At 47.3% G+C, this 22,778-nt stretch overlaps 1 protein-coding gene across 1 annotated transcript in view; it reads left to right on the forward strand.

Moving 5' to 3' along the window:
- PTPRJ (protein tyrosine phosphatase receptor type J) overlaps positions 1-22,778 on the forward strand; it is a 196,857-nt gene that overhangs the window by 38,028 nt on the left and 136,051 nt on the right. The window lies entirely within an intron of this gene.

Below are 22,778 nucleotides of genomic sequence, written 5' to 3' on the forward strand. Positions count from 1 at the left end.
TCAGTAGCTTCTTTCAGCTCTAAGATTCTGTGTTTTGTTCCCCAGCTAGCTCACCCAAGATGGGAACCACATTATATTTCTCTTCTACTTTACTCCCTGACCAATCTTTTCTCTGTAATCAAAGTGGTAGCGTCACCAATGGTTGATGTTAATGGGAGTGACTGTACTGTCCATTTACCCTGTTCTGAAATGCCGTGCCTCCTGCCTTATTTATGGGCTGGAGAGTGTTGAACATTTGGTTGTGCAGTGTATGTGGACTGCTAAGTTTCACGCGTGAGCTGTGCTGTCATTTCCTGTATAGTGTGTGGCATCTAAGCCAGGGCTGTCTGGAGTTTCTCCAAGTCCAGCAGAACCTGGTAAAGGCAGGGTTCCTGTCTCATTCAGCTCGATTTCTCGAGCCCTGCTTAGAAGGCCTGACCCACAGTAGGTAACAGGAAGAGCTGAATTCACAGAGTCCTCTAGTGCTAGAAGGGAGAGTAAGGTATATTCGATTTCTTCTAGGCTTGCTGCCCAGTTTCCTGGAGGGGCCTTCTGATTTCTTTCAGCAGTGCCATCTGGCAGGGCCTGAGGGTATGTGGGAATGAGAGAGGTGCTGGGTTTTCGGTGCCCGACCTTGTAGGTGGGCTGAGGGATCTGAGTAAGGGGTTCAAGCCTGGAACTGGAAGGAGCAGGAATCTAGTGGACCCATAAATCTAAGTTAAGTGTGGTTGGGTTGTGCAAACCAGAGGCCTTTTTGGTGTGTCGTAGGTATTTGCTGACTGGTGACACGTGACTAGTGGGCATTTATTCTCAGCCTTAGAGATTAAGGAGGTGATGTGTGGGACACCGGAGGTTGGGTGCTCTGCAGTGAGGCAGCTTCAGTCAGCTTTTTTGTCGTGTAAAAATATAGATCCATAAAATCCAAGTTTTTAAAATGTGATGGGTCCCCTAATTTATAAAATTTGGTAACCAGTTCAACAACAAAATCACACCTGCTGACCTCTAAGCAGGGAGTGGGGCAGGTGAGGCCATGTGGCAACCCTCCCCCATGTGCATGCACCCTAGGGTCAGATTAGATGGGTGTTGGTTGCCATCCACATGGTCAGATACCAGGATCACCACAGAAATGGAGGCAACATGCTGAGCAGGCAGAGTTGGTGTCAAGGAGGTGTTGATGACAAAGTCTTTTGTCCTCCAGCAAGCCTTCTGTTCCTTGTCTGCTTCCCTCCCCCTGCTTGCAGGGGCTTTCCCCTGCTCCCTCTGGCATAGATCCAAATTTTATGATCTGGCATTCCCAGCCTCCCGTGACCCTTATGTAGTGCCCTGGCTTCACTCTGTGACCTCAACTGGACACAGGGTTTCCTCCCAGACACCCCAGGCCGCAGCTGCCCCAGACTGGTGGGTGTTCCCAGACACACCCTCGGTTTCTTCCCAGATTTTACTCATGCTGTCCCATCGTCCCGGAATGCTCGTCCCCCAATTTATGGAAATCCTACTGCCCACTCTGTCTTCAAAAGACTCTGCACAAAAGACACATTCTCCCTGACGTCAGCTGCCCTCCTCAGTCTGTAAATTTGGAATCAATCGCATCTTTCTCTCAACTTCCACAGCATCCGCCCGTCACCTCCACCACAGGCCTTGGGTCACAGCTCTTAAGAGGTGTGTCTTCGTAGATGATGAGGTCCTTGTGGAAGGTGCACATCTTGTTCATCACTGTGTCCCCTCTGTGTTTGTCTTGGGGTAACAGTCGATGAGGTTAGACGCTGGATGTTGGACTGTGAATAACTGATTCTCAAGAGGCGGCTGTGAAATGTGTGTGGTGACCACAGGAAAGGGGGCAGTGGCTGGAACAGAGGCTGTGAGGGACAGGTAAAGATGAATCCAACTCCTCCTCAACCGAAGGAGACACCATCAGGCCTCCCTGCTTGGGAGGACAGTTCCCTGTGTATCTTCTTTGCTGTGTCAGTGAGCCTTGCATGGGCCTGACCTGACACCTTTGCCCAGATAGGATGGCTTCCTCCCACATACATTCCTCCTGCTCACTGTGACAGATCTTCTGTGGGTTCCCTGAGGACAGCCGAGGGTCGTGAGCCTGCAGAAGCCCACCTTTCGGGAGAGCATGAGGAGAACCCTTGTTCTTGAGCACGGAGAACTGGATTCCAGGGCCAGGTCTGCCACTCCCAGCTGGGTGACTTTGGGTGAGACCCTTAGCTTCAGGGTTTATTTCCTTACCTGGTTTATGTGGTTGCTAGGGTCCTTTTGGGTCCCGGTATCCCATGACTCAGGGTCAGGTGGTCATGATTGTAGGCTTGTAAACGTATTTGTCATTCCCTCTTTCCCACCACCCACGAAGAATGAACGGATCCAATGCAAGCATTAGCAGGGGATGGTTTGGAGGAAAGAGTGTGTGTTTGTGTGTTTTTAAGGGCCATTTTCAACTTGGTTCCATGACAGTGGCCAGGTTTGGGTGAGCCTCAGAACCTCCTTGAGATATCATGCCTAGAATGGACAAGATCCCAGGACACAAAGTCTTTCCATAAAAGGAAGGCCACCAGCGTTTATAGTATTTCTGAACAGGGGCGTTGGGTTTGCATTTAAGACACAAAGGAAACCGCTTCACTTTTGCTGAGTCTTATGTGGTCTCACTTTTTTTGGAACACAGGTTCTTCTTGGTTTATCTTTTTATTTTGTGCTTTCAACAGAGCATGGATACTGAGATGTTTCTGTTTTGTTGAGAAATGGAGGCCAAAGAGTGTTGATGGGCCCTCAGCAGTGGTGCCAGGTGTGGCTTGGTGGCCTCCATGCCTCCTTTATTCATCAGCCTGAGAATGTGGACCAGTGTTGGCCCATCATCCAAATCGTCATGAAAACTGGAAGTCTGGACTTTAAATGCAAAATCTCTTACTTGTTAAAAGCTTACTTAGATTTGTTTTAAAAACATCATGTGCATGAACCAAACTCATGTGCAAGCCTGGTTTGACCTGTTGGCCACCAATTCTTAGTGAAGAGGGAGCTTAAAGCTACAAGTGAGGAAGTGAATCTAAAGCAGACATTTTATGATTTCATACCTTTTTCTGGTAGCATGTGCGGCATGACACAGGTTGTCCCTGTTATGGTGACTTTGAACACAGTGTTGGTGTTGGACCTGCTGTGTGTGGGCCAGGCCCTCTGACCAGGGCTGCATGTACGTAGGCATTGCCGTGCTCATGGTCCTGCCTGTCCAGCGTCATGAAGCATCCCCACTCATGCTTAGAGGACGTGTGTGGGCTCATCTTCTTGGGTCAGGTGAGCTTCTCGCACCTGTGTTCCTTGTGACCTCATTGCATATTGCTTCTGTTCCTTCTCAGAGCCATGAAAAGTAATGGTAATCTTTTTTTCTTTGATAATGATTTGTTTCCTTAATATTTTTTATTCTTTTTAAAAAATATTTGTTCTTTTTGAGATACACATGACAGTAGAGTGTATTTTAGCATATATACATGGAATATAACTTATTCTAATTAGGGGTAACTGTTACCTCTTTAAAGAGAAAAAAATCAAACTAATGCATATGCACAATTCTATAAATTTCAGATTATACAGAAAGATAGAAGGAAAGGGGAAAGTACTTTTTCTTCTATTCCCTCTTCCTCTCTAAATTCTTTTAACAAGAAGGATGTCTGACTAGCCGTGTGACCTCACACCAGTCCTTTGACCTTTCCAAAACGAAGTTTCTGTGATCATGATAAAACCTAACCCATATTACTCTTATTATCATTTTTAACACCTATTAAGTGAGTTGACAAGAAATTCCTGACATCCTGTGCATGCATAAAAGGTGCTCATGGGCCCTTTTTGTACGGTCAGGATTTCTTTTTTTTTTTTTTTTTTTTTTTTGAGAGAGAGAGAATTTTTAATATTTATTTTTTTTAGTTTTCGGCGGACACAACATCTTTGTTGGTATGTGGTGCTGAGGATTGAACCCGGGCCGCACGCATGCCAGGCGAGCGCGCTACCGCTTGAGCCACATCCCCAGCCCCGGTCAGGATTTCTTTAGTGATCCCCCGTGTAATTGCTACAGAAGCGCTAAAGTTAGAACTGTGGGATTTGGGGGACTGGATGCTATAGTGGTTCAGCACAGTTTGTGTTCCATGAACATATTCGTACCTGTGTAAGAGAAAGAACGGAAGACAGTAAAGATGGCCTGCACTGTTTCCAACATGAAGTCCTGCCCTTCTTTCCTTTTCATTTGGGAACTTAAAATTGCTTTCTGCACCCTCCCACCTCCCAGATTCATGAAGGCCCCTGACAGTGCAGTGACTCCTCATAAAAGCTGGGGGATGTTTTCTCTTAATTAGAAAAGGATATAGAATCTTGGTTGCATGTTCTTTGGAGCCAGTGGTAGAGATGATGGTATATGAAGCTCAGGAAATTCAAATGTAAAACAGATTCATTTGTAGGAATGTTGGATTTTTATCTGGACAGATGTTTTGCTTTTAATGGAGTTGGTTGGCAGTGAGAGGTGGGGGCAGAGTTTTAGTGATGCTTTTGTTTTTGCTTTGGGCTGATGTTTTTAGGATTAACTTTAGTTGCATTTAACAACAACAGATTAACAGTAATTGAACAGTGACTTAACTGATGCAGTTTTAGTTATCTCTCTCATACCAGTCAGTTGCAGGTAGCAGTTCAGGACCCTTAGAGGCTCCAGGCTGTCATCTTTCTCCTACACATGGCTTCTGTCCTGTAGGTCACTCTCAACTGGGGCTGGCTCCTGGAACTCTGCCTCTCATGTCTGAGCCATATGTTGGCAGAAGAAGGAAAGGCACAGGTCAAAAAGGAGGCTTCCCGCTGCACTAGCTCCCTCTGAGCAACTTTGCTCCAAGTCCCTTTGCTCCAAGCACTTCTGTGTGCGTCTCACCAATCCTAATTTAGTCACATGCAGACACCTAGATGCAAAGCAGGCTGAGAAGTGTAGTTTTCAATGTCAGGTGCAGTGTATGTATAAAACCAAGGGTCTTTTTTTCAAGGAAGAGAGTGGATATTGCGAATATGGGCAGCAATCTGTGATTTCATGGTGGTCTAATCTAGGCAGAGTGACCAAGGACTTAGCTCCTCCAGCATGCCTGTGGGATGGATTAACTACTGAGGTGTGAAATGCCTTGCTGTCAGATAAGAGCCCTGGTGAGAAGAGTGTCACTGACAGGTGAGTGCTGGAGATGTGGCCCTGATAGTTGTGTGAGGGGTGGTTCCATTGCTGGTGGCTCTTCAGAGGACCTGAAGGTTTTAAAGAAGGAGGAAGAGGAGGGATGGTTTAGATCAGCGGTGGGGAACAGAAAAAGACACCTGTCCTACGTCTCTGTGGCCTCTTGGGGGCTGATTAGCAGATTACAAAGTATGTGACCCTGGTAGCTAGCTGAGTGGTCAGCAGCAGATGCTGTGCTTACTGGAAGGCTTCTCTTCAAAGCTCACTGGGGCATATGAGGACTGCAGCAGGGACTTGTGAGGACTGCAGACTCCAGGTGCTGGTCCTGTTGACAATTGTCTAGTGATGCCCTTCTCTCCTGGTTGAAGAGTAACCTGCAAACTTGGCCCATCTCTCCCTTTTTCCTGCATTCCATCCTGCTGTGGACGTTGGCTCTGGCCTTCTGGCTGGCCATCCTTTCAAGATGACCCAGAAGAAGGGTGTGCTCTGTGCATATGAACTTGGCTGTCTAGGCAAAAACTCAAGCTAGAAAAAGAACAAATGGTTACTCATTCATCACTTCCCATCAACCATAAGGAAACCTGTAAGGAAGGACTGTTATCAGGCCTTCTTTAGAATGTAGGCCTCCATTTCGCACCATGGGATTCTGTTTTTCCTGGGTTTCAATTCAAAGATTAACTAACATAGTGGCTATGAAAGCATAATGTAGGTATTGGTAATTGTTCTGTGCATTAAAGCTCATTTCTATTTCCCTTACTGATTCATCTTTTTTAAAAAATATTTATTTTTTTTAGTTGTAGTTGGACACAATACCTTTATTTTATTTATTTTTATGTGGTGCTGAGGATCAAACCCAGAGCATCCCACTTGCTAGGCGAGTGCTCTACCTCTGAGTTACAACCCCAGCCCTCATCTTATTTTTATTAATGAAACAGATCATTAGAATAGTGCCTGGCACGAGCCAGGTGTGATGGTATATGCCTGTAAATCTCAGTGACACAGGAGGCTGAGGCAGGAGGATCACAAGTTTAAAGCTAATCTCAGTGACTGTTTCAAAAAAGAAAAAAAAAAAAGAAAGAAAAAAGACGGAATGTAGCTCAGTGGTAAAATTGATAAAATGCCCAGTGGTTAAAATCTCTAGTACCCCTACCCCCTGCCCCCAAGTGCCTGTCATTCATGTGTGTGCATGCACACACACACATCTACTGTATAAATGCTTTGTATGTATTAACCCATTTAATCCTCACAGTAGCCCCAGGAGGTCAGGATTGTTTTGCCTTTTCACCTGTTTTACAGATGAGGAAACAAGCACAGAAAGATTGAATGAGGTCACTCCAAGGCCTATCGGTTTCACACAAACCTTTACTAAGAATAATGACAATGTCCATGTGAATTTCTGTTTTTCATATGGCGTGCACTATGTTGTGTATTTCAGATGCATGAATAAGAATTTTCATCCTCGCAAGGCATTAGAAGCCCATTTTACAGAGAAGGAAACGAAGACGCAGAGTCGTTAGTCTGGGGCTAAGGAGTGGACGTGGGATTCACATTTGGGTCTCTCTGGCGTCTGAGTCCTGCTGTGACCTCAGCACAGGGGCCATCCTCAGAGCTATCCCGCTCTCCTTCCCTAGTGACCACATGCCTGGTTGCCTCCTATTCAGACTCACTTTGTGGCCCACGGCTCCTGGTTGGGTCACTGGGGGATCGTGGCCCACATTTCTCAGGCCACCCCAGGGAAGCCAGCAAAGCCAGAGCTTGACTGTGAGAGCTTGTAATCCACCCAACACCCTCTATATCCATCCCTTGCTCCGTTTGCCTCCTAAGGTTTCCCTAAAGTATTGTGGATACTTTTCCTGCAAGAAGTGATTGTGCAGCTGTCCACACTGGGCAGTGCGTGAGCATCTAGTCTGGTCAACATCAGGATGAGCAGTTTCCCGTGAAGTGCCTGACCCTGGGGAGCCTTCTGCAAGGGTGGGGACCATCTGTGCTCTCCTGTAAAGGAAATTGTGGTTTCTTTCTTTTCTTCTTCTTCTTTTTCTTTCTTTCTTTATTTCTCTCTCTCTCTTTTTTAGTTTATGGGAAAAGGAGACTTGTGTCTCAATTGAGTCTTTGTGGCGTTGTATTACAGAGAGTCACAGAAAATGTTCTATGTAAATGACTCTGTGCCCTGATTAGATCCTCAATAGGCACCATTGTGCCATATTGCTATTATTGGCGATTGCAGGATACTAAATGATATTCTCATCAGGCTGAAAAACTTCAGTGTTAGCGGCGAAACTCGGGGTTAATTATACTGCTCTGAATTGGAGCATGGAATTAAGTTGTAGGGAGAGCAAGGCTCTTGCTCCCTGTCTCTTCAGGGCTGTTGCTGGGGGTTTGATCAGAATCTTTTTTAACCCATCTTCTAAATTTGTACCACTGGCATTTTGCTCTCTTGTGAGTTACTACCCCTTTTTGGTGCTGGGAAACACAGGGCCAATTTATAGGACAGTTGGAGAGGGGGAGATGTGGTCTACTTAATAGTGCATTCTTCTCAGTCAATAGCTGGGTAAAAAATAGCACAGAGATTGAAGTCTCTGGGGAGTGCTGGGCTCTCTGGAGGGGCCTTCTTTAATTTAGCTCTTGTCTCTGTTGCCTTTGAATTCTTGGCTCCTCTGATCCCGACTCACCTCTTTGAAGAAATGACACACTGACCTACATCTTGGCTGGAACAGATAGAAGAATGCCCTTCTTGGCATTCCCCACGCAACCTCCGGGGGAGTCTATCCGAGGCAGGTCCTCTTGGGTTTCATGCCGTCGACTTCTCTGCCTCCTTTTAATTGCGGTCTCCCTCTTTTTGAACCTTTCCCAGTCCTAAACTTCTGGCATTCCTTTCTCTCCTTTTCTTTAGTCTGCAAATTTCACGTTGCTAGCATCAGATCGAAAGCCATGTAGCTTTGCTCCCCTGTAGGATTACCTCGATTTTGAAGATAATTATTACTCCAAAGAGTTTTTTTTTTTGAAAGTGTTTTTTTTTTTTTTTTTTTTTTTTTAGTAGTGGCCTTAAAGTTAATCATACATGTGTGTCACTGCTTACCTTGCACCATTTTTGGATATTTGGTTTGGATCCTGTTCCTCCAACCCCCACTCCCCCTTGCTATGTAAGGCATATTATATTGGCAGTTAGCCCAGGACGGATTCCTAGAAATGAGTTTACTGAGAATCTGAACTTAAAAGAAGAGAAAGTAGCTGGATGCGGTGGGTGCCCTCCTGTCATCCCAGGCTCAGGAGGCGGCAGCAGGAGGAACGCAAGTTTGAGGCCAGCATCTTATCCAGACCCTAAGCAATTTAGGGAGATATGTCTCAAAGTAAAAAGGGCTGGGATATAGCTCAATGGCAAAGGGCCCTTGGGTTCAATCCTCAGTATCATCCCCCCAACAAAACAAAAGCAAAAACAAAACAAAACAACAATAAAAAACAAAGTTGGGTTTAAACCCAGCTCAGCCTGCCTTCAAATCCAGTGCTATTTCTACTGGTATTAGTTTTCCTGATTTTTTACCGGTTAGAGTTCTAGAACCTTCCTAGAGGAATCAGGTACATACTGTTCCTCAGGAGTGAGCTGCTTCTCACCTGGGTGGTCTAGGGTGAGTTGCTCTGGATTTCTTTTCCTCCTCTTTTGAAAAAGAATTTTTTTTTTTTTTTGATAACAAGGATGCTTAACCAAGGGTGCTTAACCACTGAGCCACATCTCTACCTCTTTTATTTTTTATTTTAAGATGGGATCTTACTAAGTTGTTTAGGCCTTGGCTAAGTTGCTGAGGCTGGCCTTGGACTGGTGATCCTCCTGCCTCAGCCTCCCTAATTTCTGGGATCACCAGCATGTGCCACTGCGCCTGGTTTTCATTGTAAAATTTGACAGTGGTTCACGTTCTCAGGAGCATCTTGGGATAAACTAACTTCTTCACCCTGAACACCTACATACCTTTTGTGTGTAGCACATGCAACTATCACATGTTCAAGATGATCACACTTTTCAAGAGAATTCCATTTAAGAGTAAAGTATAGTGTGAAGATCACATTAAATCAAAGGAATGCTCTTTAATTCGTACAACTCAGACCTCCTGTAGAGTCCTCATGGCTCCCATTTGGAAACACCGTTATCAGCTTGAGTCAGTATAGTAACATGTTCTCTCTGTCGGTAACTTATAAAGTTGACTTCCTGAAGCAGAGCCCTGATTGACACCATAGTCTTCCTCAAACTATTCGCTCAGAACAGGAGATAATATGATCGAGGAGAGATGGCCCTTTGGTCATATGAACTGGGGAAGGGCTCTGGAATGAGGAGACTCCAGAAGCCCTTGATGGCTCAAAGACGCTGCAGTCAGGGAGCCTGTTGGTCTCACGGAGGCCCGAGTGTCCCACGGAGCTCTGGCGGACACCCAGCATCACACGCAGCATGTGGGATATTGCTGAGCCAAGAATGAGAGGGCTTTTAAGCCCTACAGGGTGGCCCCCATCCCTGCTCTCCCTTCTTGCTTCCTGTTCCTCCTGGCCTCGGGTCTGTGCATGCTGGCCTCTGCTTGGCCCGCCCTCATGCTTCCCTCCACGTGGCTCAATTTGACCCACTTTCCAAGGCTCAGTGTAGATCATCTTTCTTTGCCTTGTCCTTATGCATCCTCTGTACGGTTTCCCTCTTGGCCTCCTGTACTCACCTTTGCTGTCTGTACCTGCCAGTTGAACCTGACCGCTGTGGAGCAGATGCTCATGGTGCTGGGTGCCTTCCAGTGGAGGGAGGGCCTGGTGGTAGTGTTGGTAGTGCAGATGTTCTCCTGGAAGGTACATTAGCCACGTTTGATGCTGACTCAGTAGGTTCCTGCCTGAGACACAGAATCTGCCTTTGCCTTCCTTCGGCTCTCTGGGGAGGATAGCCTTCCGGTTTTCTTCTGATCAGTTAAATGAAGATTTCATCTAGAAAACTACTGGCAAGAGCTTTTGTTTTCCTGGGCACTTACTATATGCAAAATACTTTTTGCATTCTTTCTCTTTAATCCTGACCTCTACCTGGTGAGTTAGGTTTTGCCATTCAGGTATTGACACGCCTGTGGCTCAGAGAGGTTAAATAACTGGCTCAAGCAAGGTTATCTCATGAAAGGCAGAGCTGGAATCAGCCTTAGATGGCTCTGCGGTCATCACACCACATGCACACTACGCTGGGTGTGCATGTGCATGTGGCTTTTCCTCATTTATCTAATTGCTCTTGGAATCTACCCTTCTGCTTTCCCGTCCCCTTTGCCTTTTTGAATAGCACTATTTCTTTTTCTATTTCAGACATAGATGTTTGTGGATTTAAACATGGCTAATGTACCTGCTTTACAAATTTTCTTAATTCTGTTTTCCCCTCGCTCCTCTTGTTTTTGAAACTTTACTGAGAAACTGGCTGATGTGAGTCTACAGGGCTCCCACCATCGGGTAAGACAGTAAAGGTTAAGTGCCCCTTCCTATCTGCCAAGTTCTGAGTCTCTGATTTGTTTTCTTGGGAGACAAACTCCAAATAGGTGTTACTTCTTCCCAAGAGTTCCCAGATGGCACAGACTTTGCTCAACGACAGAGCACCAGGGGCTCCACAGGAGACCCCCGTGAGGCCGTGTGTGTGCACACATGCCTGTGTGCCCAGTGAGGTGCCAACCTTTGCGGGAGTACAAGAAATTCTTTCTCCAGAATTACAATTTGAACAGCTCCTTATGTTCACAGCTTTGACCACGATTCCATGTACTTTGCTAAGCTCTGCTTGTCTGCAGCTCCACAAGTTTATTTGCCATCAGCCACCCCAAACCAGAGACATGTTGCCTAGAAGCCAGTCTGATGCTGTCGTCCCTCCATTAGACGTCCTCCTTGGCCCTGTTGCCTTCAGGGTTTGGGGCCAGGTGGCTGCTCACCTCTCCCAGTGCCTTTCTTAGGTTCTTGGGTTTTTCTCCTGTGTTCACCCCAGCCTCACGTTGTTTCTCCCTGTGTGAGCCTCTCTCTCTTTTCCAGGCCTCTTGGGCTGGCTGCACCCTCTGTCTGGGTCTCCCTCCCATCCTCCACATGGCTGATTCCTCTTGGTCCTTCTGGAAATTCACGCCAGTCAGGTCTGTCCTGGGTCTGACCTTCTGGTGCCTCATTCAGCCTTCTGTGCTGCGTCTTTCCCAGCCAGCTCCTCCCCTTCCTAAGGGCAGGCAAGGTGCCTTCATCTCTGTTCCTCCCAACCCAGCCCCTGGCACATGGAGGAGCTCAGAACTGTGCATTGAACGAGGATTAGTGTGGAAACACGAGGTGGAAAATAGCATTTTGTGTTCCTTGAGCATTCCCAGGTGTGCGCAGGAACTACCATTAGTCGATTGCCTGCTGCGTGTATTCATGTGTGTTATGCAGTTTATTGTTAACCCTCTAGTATGTCCAGATATGTGGTGTGTCATTACCAGCTATCACAAAGACAAGCGCCCGGAGATCTTTCTCTTTATTTCTTTTTTTGGTATTTGGGATTGAACCCAAAGGCACTTAAGCACTGAGTCACATCCCTGGCCCTTTAAAGAAAATTAAAAAGTTTCTTAGGGCCTCACTAAGTTGCTGAGGCTGACTTTGAACTTGTGATCCTCCTGCCTTAGCCTTCTGAGCTGCTGGTAGTATAGGTGTGAGCCACCACACCTGACTTCTCTCTCTCTCTCTCTTTCTTTCTTTTGATTTTTTAAGATAAATATGATAGTATAATGTATTTTGACATTATGCATACATGGAATATAACTTATTCTAATTAGTATCCCATTTTCGTGGTTGTACACGATGTGGAGTTTCACTGGTGGTATATTTATTTATAAGGTTAGGAAAGTTATGTCCGATTAATTCCACTGTCTTTCCTATTCTCATCCCCATCCTTACCCTTCATTCTCCTTTGTCTAATCCAGTGAACTTCAGTTCTTCCCCCTCCCTTTCTTATTATGTGTTAACCTCTGCATAGCAAACATTTGGCCTTTGAGTTTTTGGGACTGGCTTATTTCACTTAGCATGATAGTCTCTAGTTCCATCCATTTACCTGCAGATGCTATAATTTCATTCTTCTTTAGGGCTGCTGATTTCTCTTTATTTCTTAAAGTCTTTGCTCCAGAGTAGACCATGGCTTGTGAGCATTTCAAAGCATCTTCTGGATTTAAAGCTGGAAAACTTCACCCCAGATACATAGAGAAATATTAGGATGGTATTTTAAATACAATTTCAGGTGCTTGGGTCCTGGGAGGTTGCCAGTTGCCTAACTCTTGGGTGCAAAGCAGGAGTGGGTGGGTGGGTGTTTCCTTTTTCAAATGGTTTGCGTTTATGTAAAGATCAAAATGGACTTGTTTATTGAATCAAAAAGAAACTATCTCTTTGAATACTTCAGATTTGATATCCTTCCTAGACTGAGTCCACCTTTTGTGAGGGCCGCAGGGCTGCTGGATGGGGCCTTGTGGCGACAGGGAATTATGTTATAAGGGTCTCTTTAGTGTCTTCTTGGTCATATGAGTTTTATTTGCCCAGTAGGACATGACCGAGACTCTGAATAGTCAAAGAAAACATCTCTCTTATGTTCTGCTCATGAATAGAACACTCTGTCCTGAATGGTTGCCCCATGGGGACAGCACGTGGTGTGTTTTCCTAGCATTTGAACCAATGGGCTTTTTCTATTTGGGGGTTCCAGGTAAAGGTTTTTTGGTGCTTCTGAGTGGCAAGGAACCTTCTCTTTCTTGCTCTTCTATGTCTGAGTTTGAGAAGGTGTGTTTTAGCAAATTCACTAGAATTGTTCTGCCAGGGATCAGGGATTCCTTTCACTCCTCCACTCGCCCGACCAAAAAAAGTGCTATCTCCAAGAGCTGAAGGGCTATTCAGTAGGACTAGGGGACAGCAGTTTAGAACACTTGAGACATTTGCATGATGAATCTGTATCCCTGGGCTCTGTCTGTGTGTGTGTGTGTGTGAGAGAGAGAGAGAGAGAGAGAGAGAGAGAGACAGAGACAGAGAGAGAGAGAGAGAGAGATGGTGGGGGGAGCTATGCACGAGAGATACTGATTGATTAGGAAGCTGTGGCCCAGAGCGGAACAGGCTTTTTAAAATGTGAGCTCCAAAGAGACATCATACAGGCCTGGAGTCAGGCTTTGTGGTGTTTTCCAGGCTGGAGTCAGGCTTGTGGTGTGATAAAAGGTTTTCTTATGACTCGGGGATCCGTTGGTGTGAGAAGTCTTGTAAATGTGTGACAGTGCCCGCTGGTGGGCCACCTTGGAAGAAGAATGCCCTCCTACAGAGGGCATCGACCTGTGAGGTCCGGAACCTAGTCCCCGCACAGACAATGGTCTTCAGGGCCTTTGGCGGGCTTTCTTTTAGGCAGAACTTTCTCTTTTAGCCTCACATTCGTAAATGAGGTCACATTTAGTCAGAACTTTTTCTTTTCCAGAAGAACAGAACCACACCCCTCAGACCAGGAAGACCCGGGGGGAGGCGGGAGAGGCGGGAGAGGCCAGCGCTGCGTGGCTAGAGGGCAGTGGGAGCTGAGAATCAACCGGTGTAGAAAAAGGCTGCAGTTTTTGTCTTTAGAAAAAATTCAGTGTTTAGTTAACCAGAACAAGTGCCACCTGTATGGGACGGTGGGCGGTCAGAGCAGAAGAGGGAAGGAAATGGTTGGCTAGTTCTTTTTTCTTCTTTCTTGAATGATTTTCCTTTACCCCTCCATCAAGAGGGACGTTTCAGATCTTCAGTGTCTAATGAGATGAATTGTGGGATCCCTGGGGGTGGTGGTGGGGGATTCCTGAAGGGCCACAGGTGGCTAATGGCTGCCGTGCGCCAGGTGTTGGCTGTGTGCCAGCCTCAGCTTGATCCTCAGGACCATCCGACAGGCAGAAGAAGCTGGGCTTAGGGAGGGTGAACCACATCTCCAGGATCTACAGCTTCTAAGTGGCACACTGGCTGGCTGGCGGGTGGCACCTTTGACACCTGGAGAGGAGCAGTCGTGCGGTCCTCTCCCCTCCCTCTGAGGGGAGGTGGGACCCTTCACAGATGCTTTGACACTCTGGAAGATTCCACGACCACGTTCCTTCAGTTTGCTCGAAGGGCTGCTGTCACACTGAGTGCGTTTTCTCCGGGAGAGGGACTGGGCATCAGGAATGTTGGGTGCATAGGCCTTCTCTAGGATGGTGAGGTCCACCCTTGGCTTTCCACCTGTGTTTATTTTGGGGTCAAACTAATTCTTTGCCCAGCTGGACGCAGGGTTGACTGCCTCAGTGGGGGATGGAGGGTGGGGGCTCATCCTCCAGTGAAGGACACTGTACGGTTGGGTAGATTCACAGCTGCTCTGAGGTCAAGCCCGATGGGTGTGGTGAGGGTCTAAGAGGAATCCGAGCATCCAGGGTCTAGGCTGGAGCTTGGATGGTTGCATGTGATTCTCAGCAGGATTACAATCCATTTCCAACGTTGGTTGGCTTGCTAGTGACATTAGACAAGGAATAACTTGTTTGTATAATGCTTTCGCATGTGCCCACTGAGTTTTGGGTTTCAGAAGAAACCTGTAAGGTTAGTAGGTCAGCTCCAGTGCTCTTCCTCGTTGCGTAGGTGAGATAGTGTAGACTTGCATAACATCAAGTGTTGGAACTCTTCCAAGTCTGATAATTCCTTGTACAACTCTGTCTAAACCAGGGTGAAGCCCGGTGTGGTGGCACATGCCTGTAATCCCAGTGGCTTGGGAGGCTGAGGCAAGAGGATCACAAGTTCAGAGCCAGCCTTAGCAATTTATTGAGGTGTTAAGTAACTCAGTGAGACCCTGTCTCTAAATAAAGTACAAAAAAGGGCTGGGGATGTGGCTCAGTGATCGAGTGCCCCTGAGTTCAGTCCCTGGTACAAAAACCAAACCAAATCACCAAACCATGGTGAAGACACCTGCCAAGTCGTGCCTTTAGCTGCAGGGGTGTGGGAGGGCTAGCTGGACTTCGCAGTGACCCAGACAGAGTCAAAGCCCTCATGGTTGTTATTGGTTTAATTCAGTGCTTTTGTGCCTGGTCTCCAGCAGCGCTGGCCATAGTAAGTTCTCAATGTTTGCTGAGGACTTGGAAGAATCTCTTAGGTGTTGGGAATGAACTCATCTATTTGCCCAGCACTTTCTGGAATTTCCTCTTCCCCATGTGACCTCCCTCTCTTTCCTCCCTGGATCACACCTCTTATCCCAGGGTGGGATCAGCTCTGAGCAGTACCCTTGGTCTATACATCCAGTTCTACTTTTTTCCCCTCAAAATCATGGGGGTTGGGATCGTTCTTTGAGAGACATCTTTTTTTTTTTGGTCTTGTGTGTTTGATCTGGATTTCAAACTTGCTTCTGGTACAGTTGACTGCTTTGGATTTGGGAGGGAGCTCTTGGACCATCTGTTTTTCCAGGAGAGAGTAGATTCCACCAAGCCTTTGGAAGATGCCCTGGTACTCCGCAGCAGAGCTGGACTTGAGCAACCTCCCCATCCTCCTCCTTTTTGGTGGTGCTGGGGATCGAACCCTGGGTCTCACACATGCTGAGCAAGTGCTCCTCTGTGAGCCGCACCCCCGCCTTGAACCTGCTGCTTCACTTCATGGTGTTTCTTGGTCCCAATCCCAGGAGTGGCCTTGGACTGTGAAGTGACCAGGAACTTCCGTGAAGATACACATCTCTCCAGTTCCTGCCACACAGAGCTGGGAGAGGGATTTCTTTTGGGTGTCTCCTTGTCCGTGTGAAAACGTGGAATTCTTTGCTCAAGACTGTTGTAGCGCTTGGATATTTCCTTTGTGGGCTCATTTTTTCTTCCCTTACTTCTGCTTTGCTCTTCTCTACCCATCGTGTGTTGTCGCCCCTCATGGCTGCCTGGGCAGTGATGGGTGGAGGGGAACTGGTGGAGTTCTGAGTGGGGAGCTGTGCTGGGGGGCGTGGGGCCCCTTCCTCTGCCTCATTGGGTAGGGGCAGGTGGTTGTGGTCCTGTTGCTTCTCCTTGTGGCTGACTTCTACAGGCCGCGGCCTGCCCTGCTGCTGCATGCTGGTGGCCACCTGCCATGGATTTGGTTTTGGGTGTATTCCCTCAAGTGGAACAGAAAGTGAAAAGCCACCTGGTGATGTGCATGTGCTGTGCACCCATTCCAGACTGTTCACCATCTTCTCTGAGCGACTTAAGAACACCCTTGTGGCCGGGTGTGGTGGCGCCCATCTATAAGTCCAGTGGCTCGGAGGCTGAGCAGGAGGATCACAAGTTCAAAGCCAGCCTCAGCAACAGTGAGGCGCTAAGCAACATAGACCCCATCTCTAAGTAAAATACAAAATAGGGCTGGGATGTGGCTCAGTGGTTGAGTGCCCCTGAGTTCAATCCCTGGTACCCCCTGCCCTGCAAAAGGAAAAAAAAAAAAACCAAAACACCCAAAACAACAAACCACCACTGTGGAGGCCCAAATCTGACACGCCCCACCCAGCAGCTCATTTGGTCTTCAGAGAACACAGCAGGTCACTATCTGTCTTATAGACAGGAGAGGTGGGGCTCTTTGCAAAGGGTCACTTTCATTCATTTCTTCGTTCACATGATTGTTATTGATCATCTGCTGTGTGCTGAACCCTGCCCTCAACAGTGGACCAAGAACGGCAGGCTCTCAATTCTCAAAGAATCAAGAGTATGGTGATGAGGATCCCTTGTCAAGGATTCTGTGGCCGAGTTCCTGGGAAAGGAGGTGATTAGGGACTGGGGCAAGGGAACAAGTTAGGATTTAGCCCATTTTATGAGTTGCTTTGTAATGTACCATGTTACCAACCTTTTCCCTATGACCCCTTCCCCAGCCCCTCTCCCATGTGGTTGGATAGTAGCACTGTTACATATGGTAAACCTAGGCTGAGAGAGGCAGGGTCACTTATCCACGGTTGCGCAGAAAATGGCCTAGAATTCAAACAGAATCCAGTTGTGTTGTATCATCCTTGACTGCCTGTTTGTGAATAATGTGTTTACATAAAAATGATTTTAAAAAGCAGTTTGCAGAGAAACAATCAATAATCTGTCAATCTTTTTTTTTTTTTGCTGCGGGGCAGGTACTAGGGAATGAACTCAGGGGCACTCAACCACTGAGCCACATCCCCAGCTCTTTATTTAGAGACAGGGTCTCACTGAGTTGCTTAACACCTCGCTGTCGCTGAGGCTGGCTTTGAACTCGCGATCCTCCTGCCTCAGCCTCCTGAGTTGCTGGGATGACAGGTGTGTGTCACCCTGCCTGGCTATAGGCTGTCAATCTTTTGTTGAACTCTCAAAACATATTTTGAAGGAAGTTCAAATTTGCTACCAAATATGGGTGGAGGCCTGGATCAATTCTTGTAATTTGGACTCTGAGGAGTGTGGGTTGTCTGTGGTCTGAAGGGAGGGTCTCATCTAAGAGATGAACTTGGTCATGGTCTGACATATGCTCCAGTTGGGATTGGGGTTTACAAGCTTTTCAAAATAAACTTCTCAAATTTGTTGCCAACATTGACCTTTCTTAGTATTTGAAAACTCTGCTCAAAATTTTAGAAAACGGAAGTCTGGAAATTCCTTCCCCACCCGCACAAGAGCATGAGTGTGACACGGGATGGGGGAGGGGGAGGATCACACTGTCTCTGCAGTCTCTGCAGTGGCTCTTGGGAAACAGAATTTCCAGGGTGGTGCGTCTTCACCTTTTATGGGGCTTTTGTGGGGCCTGTGAGCCTCCCAGACTGGTTATTACCGGCTCTGTTGGGTTCTTATCGTGAGTGGCTGTCTTGGAGGATGTGTTGTAGGTAGTTGGCGGCATCTTTGGGGAACCTGCTTGGGGCCCTGAACACTGCATTCCCAGTTTTTGTGCACGTTGATCAACAGACACATGGACGGGGGTGTGGTTTGGGCCACTCTTCTTTCCTGGGGCCCTGATTGATGATGGTTGTCTTTGGTAGGTCTGCCTCTTCCCACCCAGTACAGGCCTAAGAGCCGCCCGGAATTCGGACTCTGCTTTCTCCTTGCTTGTGCTTGAGAATTCATCGCTCCCCTCTCAGACATCCTGGGGGCGGGGCCGGGTAACCCCAACACACTCTGCTCAGTTGTTATTGTCTCTTCTCAGAGAACCCTGATCTGCCCCAGATCTCTGGGTCTCCTCGGGCCTTGCCTGACTCAGGAAGCCTCCTGTCCCTGCCCTGTGGGTCCTGGGTGCTCGTGCCCCGCAGGCAGAGCTGCGTCCACCAGTGCAGCCTGGGGGACCTCCCTGTGCTTGGGTGGTCTGGGGTTGTGAAGTCAGGCACCGGGGGCTTTATGGACATAAGGCTGTCATGTCATTTTCACAAGGGTTTGGGTGGCATGTGTTTCTGTTGTCCCTATTTTACAGCCCAAGAGGCAGATGCCTGGAGGGAGTGGGTCGCGATCCCAGCTCTCACAGGCAGTGGTGGAGGTGCTGCCTGCCCACAGGGCGCTGTTAGGCATGAACCGCGCTGACAGTCCTGAGAGTTGTGTGTTAGAGCTGTCTCAGCTTTCCCTTACCAGGGGGCTCCTGAGCCGTGGCACTGCTGCCATTTGGCACCTGGTGATGTTTGGGGGCTGTTTTAGGCATTGTGTGACACCCAGCAGCCTCCCGGGTCTCTACCCACTAGATGCCAGGAGCACCTCCCCTCTGCTCCCAGCTGTGACAACCAGACTGTCTCCAGACATTGCAGAATATCCCCTGGAGAGCCAGATTTCACCTCAGAGAGAACCACTGTGTTATGGCGGTCATTTCCAACCCAGTGCTGGGACGTTCAGCGTATGGAGGTGGGGACAGGTAGAATGTTTTACACCAGCCTGTCTTCTGAGAACACTGGGAACATTCCGTTTCTTTAACTACAGTCTTCTGCCTGGGAAAGAGAGATTGACAATGGACTTTATTTGGAGATAACCTTTCATAATGAAAATTACAGTGCTGTGTGCCTCCTGGGGGGTCTTGTAAATGAAGCCCCTTAAAATATTCTCTTTCTGCACTGGAACTTGCAGGAGAAAAAGAAATCATAGCCTCACATTTTTTATTAAAGCACTTAAAAAAAAATAAAGCACTTTTTTTTTTGTTGTTGTTGAAAGAACAAGGTGAAAGTGGGAAGGGCTTCCTGCGAGTCTCCTGATCCTTAGAGCATATGTGGGGTGCAGAACGTTCCCCTGCTTTCTCAGTGCCCCTGGTGAACCTGCTCTTCTGGTTTCATAGCCTCTGCAGCCAGATGGTGTGAGAAGATGTGTTCTGAGGTGTGTGTGCCCGATCATGTGTGAGTTTGATTTTACTAGTACACGTGGCTGGTAAACCTGCCACGGATTGTCAAATATGATTTTTTAAAAAAAATGGTGTTTATGCTTTCCGAGTAGTTTTAGGCTGATAGTAAAATTAAGTAGAAGGTACAGAGAATTCTCCTGGGCTTCCTGTGCCCCCCTGTGTACATCCTCCCCCATTCATCAGCATCCCTTACCAGATCGACACATTTGTTTTAATCGGAGAATCTGCGCTTGCACATTGTTTTCTAAGTCCAAGTTCACATTAGGATTCACTCTGGTGTTGAGTGTTCTGTGTGCTTGGACAAATGCATCATGACACGTATCAAGATTCCTTTTCTTCCGTTCCATGTGTGGTGCTCATTTGTTCACACATTTCATTTGTTAGAACGCTTAAGTGCCTACTGTGTGCTGAGCTGCATTTGAAGCCTCCCAGCATTTATTTGGAGTTAATTAAATATTAGAGCATCCAACCTGATGAGATGCCTTTCCTGAGAAAATCTAATTTATAAGACCTCAAATGGAACAGTGCGATCTATTTTTTTGGATGGTGCGTTCATTTCTCGTGTTCTGTAGAACAGAGCTCCTGCTTGTTATGTCGTGAGTGGACTTCATTTTGCAGCTCCTGTTTGCCTATGCTTTCCTGGGACACGGCTGAGCCAGCGTGTAGTTTGCTTCCTTCTGTAGCCAGCAGCTCTTTGAGGGAGTGTCCTGCTGATCTTACCTTTAGTCCATTTCGAGAGCCGGGATGGTTTTCAGGAAATGGCTCACTTGTAACTCCAACAGGAGTTTTGCAAAAATGCCTGGTGGATATTTCTGCCTTCCTATCAGTGCTAACACAGCTCCCTTGGGGCGACAGCCAATTAGCTGATGACATCTTTTATCTCATAGTATATCATTATTTTTATTCCCAAGGCTTAACCCCTTTTGCATTATAAGGGTGATAATAATAGCTACTGTTCAGGATCCTTGCTATTATTAGAAATGTTATTAACTCAGAGAAGGTAAATACTTGGCTCAGGGTCACCAGCAGGTAGGCGGTGGAACTAGAATTACAGCCCAGGGCTCTCTAGCTTTGGGTGGTTGTTGGAGGTAAAGAAGTGGAAAAATGAATGAAGGTACAATGAAGAAGAAAAAAAAATCCCTGAATGAACTATCTAGAGATCAGCATTGTTAACCTTTTACCATTTAACCGTGTTTCCTTATGACTTATGACTCTACATGTTACAAAACTGATCAGATTGTATGTATCACTTTTTGGGTATCTTGTCTGTGTACGGTGACGTGTGCTTTCTCATGTTGGTAATTCTTATAAAGCTCTGCACTTGGTAGCTGTGTGTATGCCAGCATAAGTTGTTGGAGACTGTATTTAACTGTTCTGATGTTGGGCATTTTGCTGTTCTGTTGTTTGATGGTCATGAAGAGTTGTGACTGCGGTGCTGCTCAGTTGTTCAGGGTGTGTATGTATGTGCGTGCTCACACGTGTGCACCCACATGTGCTTGTGGATACTGACCCCTCAGTACCAAGGCTGTGTGATAGGCTGTTGGAATCCAGGCGAGAGCTGGTAGAGTCAACTTCCACATCAAATGTAAACCTCTGCTTGTGGTTTTTTGTTTTTGATTTAGAGGAAGTCTTTTGATCATGCTCTCTCCTCCCAAGACATAGGAAAAAAAAATTTTCCCCCCTGATGCCTGGTTAACTTGTAAATGTGGAAAAACCTGCTCTGTTTTTCCGGAGAGGTTTTCAAGGACACTGTGGGGAGGGTCTCAACCAGCTGGACAGAATCACTATGCTACCAATAGCTTACGAGAGGCGGCCACTGACCTAAGTGTTCTGCATAACCAGATCAAGTCCTTCTTCACGTCTGCCCTGTGAGGGAGACACCATGATCCTTCCTGCATTGAAGAAGAGGAGCCAAGTTATGTGCCCAAGGGTGTGGGGCTTGGACTCAGGCCTGGCCCATGTCCAAGGTGCTCCTCCCTCAGTTCACCTGTTCTGCCATATGTTCTGAATTGTGCCCTTGGTGTACTGTGTGGTTCTCAAATGGGGACACTTTTGTACCCCATGGGACACTTGGCAATGCCAGGAGACCTTTTGAGGTGTCATGATCTGGTGCAAGGAGTTCTAAGGGTGTACTGGCCAGGGGTGCTGGTAGAAGGCCCACCACGGTGGCATATGCAGCCTGCATGTTGGTGGTGCAGAGTAACTTCTGGCAGTGGCGACCCCAAGGCAGCCAGGAGGGAGGGAGCAGAGGAGAGTGCCTGGGAGTGAGACCTCTTTCTGGTTTAATCATTTTGGACAAAGTCTAGAAACTTTTTGAGGCTGAAAATTGGGAAATTATTTCTCTTTGGCATCTGGAGTATAGTCTCCGGAGTTTTCTCATCGCTTGCATAGGGCTAGTAGTCACGCCTGGGTGTGCTCCTGAGGGTGAAGTGTGTAGCGTGTGGAGCAGCTGTGAGCGATCAGTGAGTTTGTGCCTTGATGAAGATGGTGATGGAGACCATGGTGAAGAGGGGGCTTTGGCAACCTGAAGGCCAAGTGTGAAGCTGCCTGAGGGCGGGGCTCTTGCTTACCCTTACTCTCACCCTAGGAAGTAGAGGGCATTGCTGCCATTTCACTGAGAAGTTGCGTGGAGAGAAATGATATCTCTGACATCTTGGCTGGCCTTTCGTGCCACAGGCTCTGTCTGCATCATCTTATTTCAAGTTGACACCTTATCCAGGCCTGGAAAGGTTACCGGCTAGCGCAGCTAGAGACCATCATCTTCTGACTCCTGGGTCCTTTCAGACTGTCGCACCTTTGCCTCTCTGCGGACTCACCCACTGCTCATGTTCACCGGGTCTCTCGTGACATCACTCCAGACGATACCTTTCTATGAGAAAAAGTTGAACTTGAGCTCTGAGCCCGAGGTTTTAATTCTGTACCACCATAGAGTCTGCTTTGTATCAGAACAAGTAAATAACTCCTGGGTATTGAGTTTCTTCATCTGTAAAACAGGGCCAGTCCCCATCTCTCCCGGGGAGGACTGAAGAGGGGAATGTAAAGCTTTCGCCCAGGACTGGCACACGCCGGCACTCAGCAGACACCCCTCTAAGGTGTTCAGGACTTGACATTTGTGTGTGGGATCTGGGTTCTTTCAGGGCCACAGACTGCATTTCCCCCCTGGCCGGTTGCCCACAGGCCTGGAACTTTTGATACAACAGTGATTGTTGGTGTGTGAGGCTCCAGGTCTCCCACCACATCTCTGGGTTAACACATAGTCAGCCTTTTACTCTTCTTTCTTAGTGTCTGTTTTTTTTTCCGTCTCCACCAGTGTGACAGTCATATCCTCTCTAGAATGTTTCTGATGAATTCTGGACTG

This window comes from Spermophilus citellus (assembly GCF_964194105.1).
Source record: "Spermophilus citellus genome assembly, chromosome: 2".
Taxonomy (NCBI): Eukaryota; Metazoa; Chordata; class Mammalia; order Rodentia; family Sciuridae; genus Spermophilus; species Spermophilus citellus.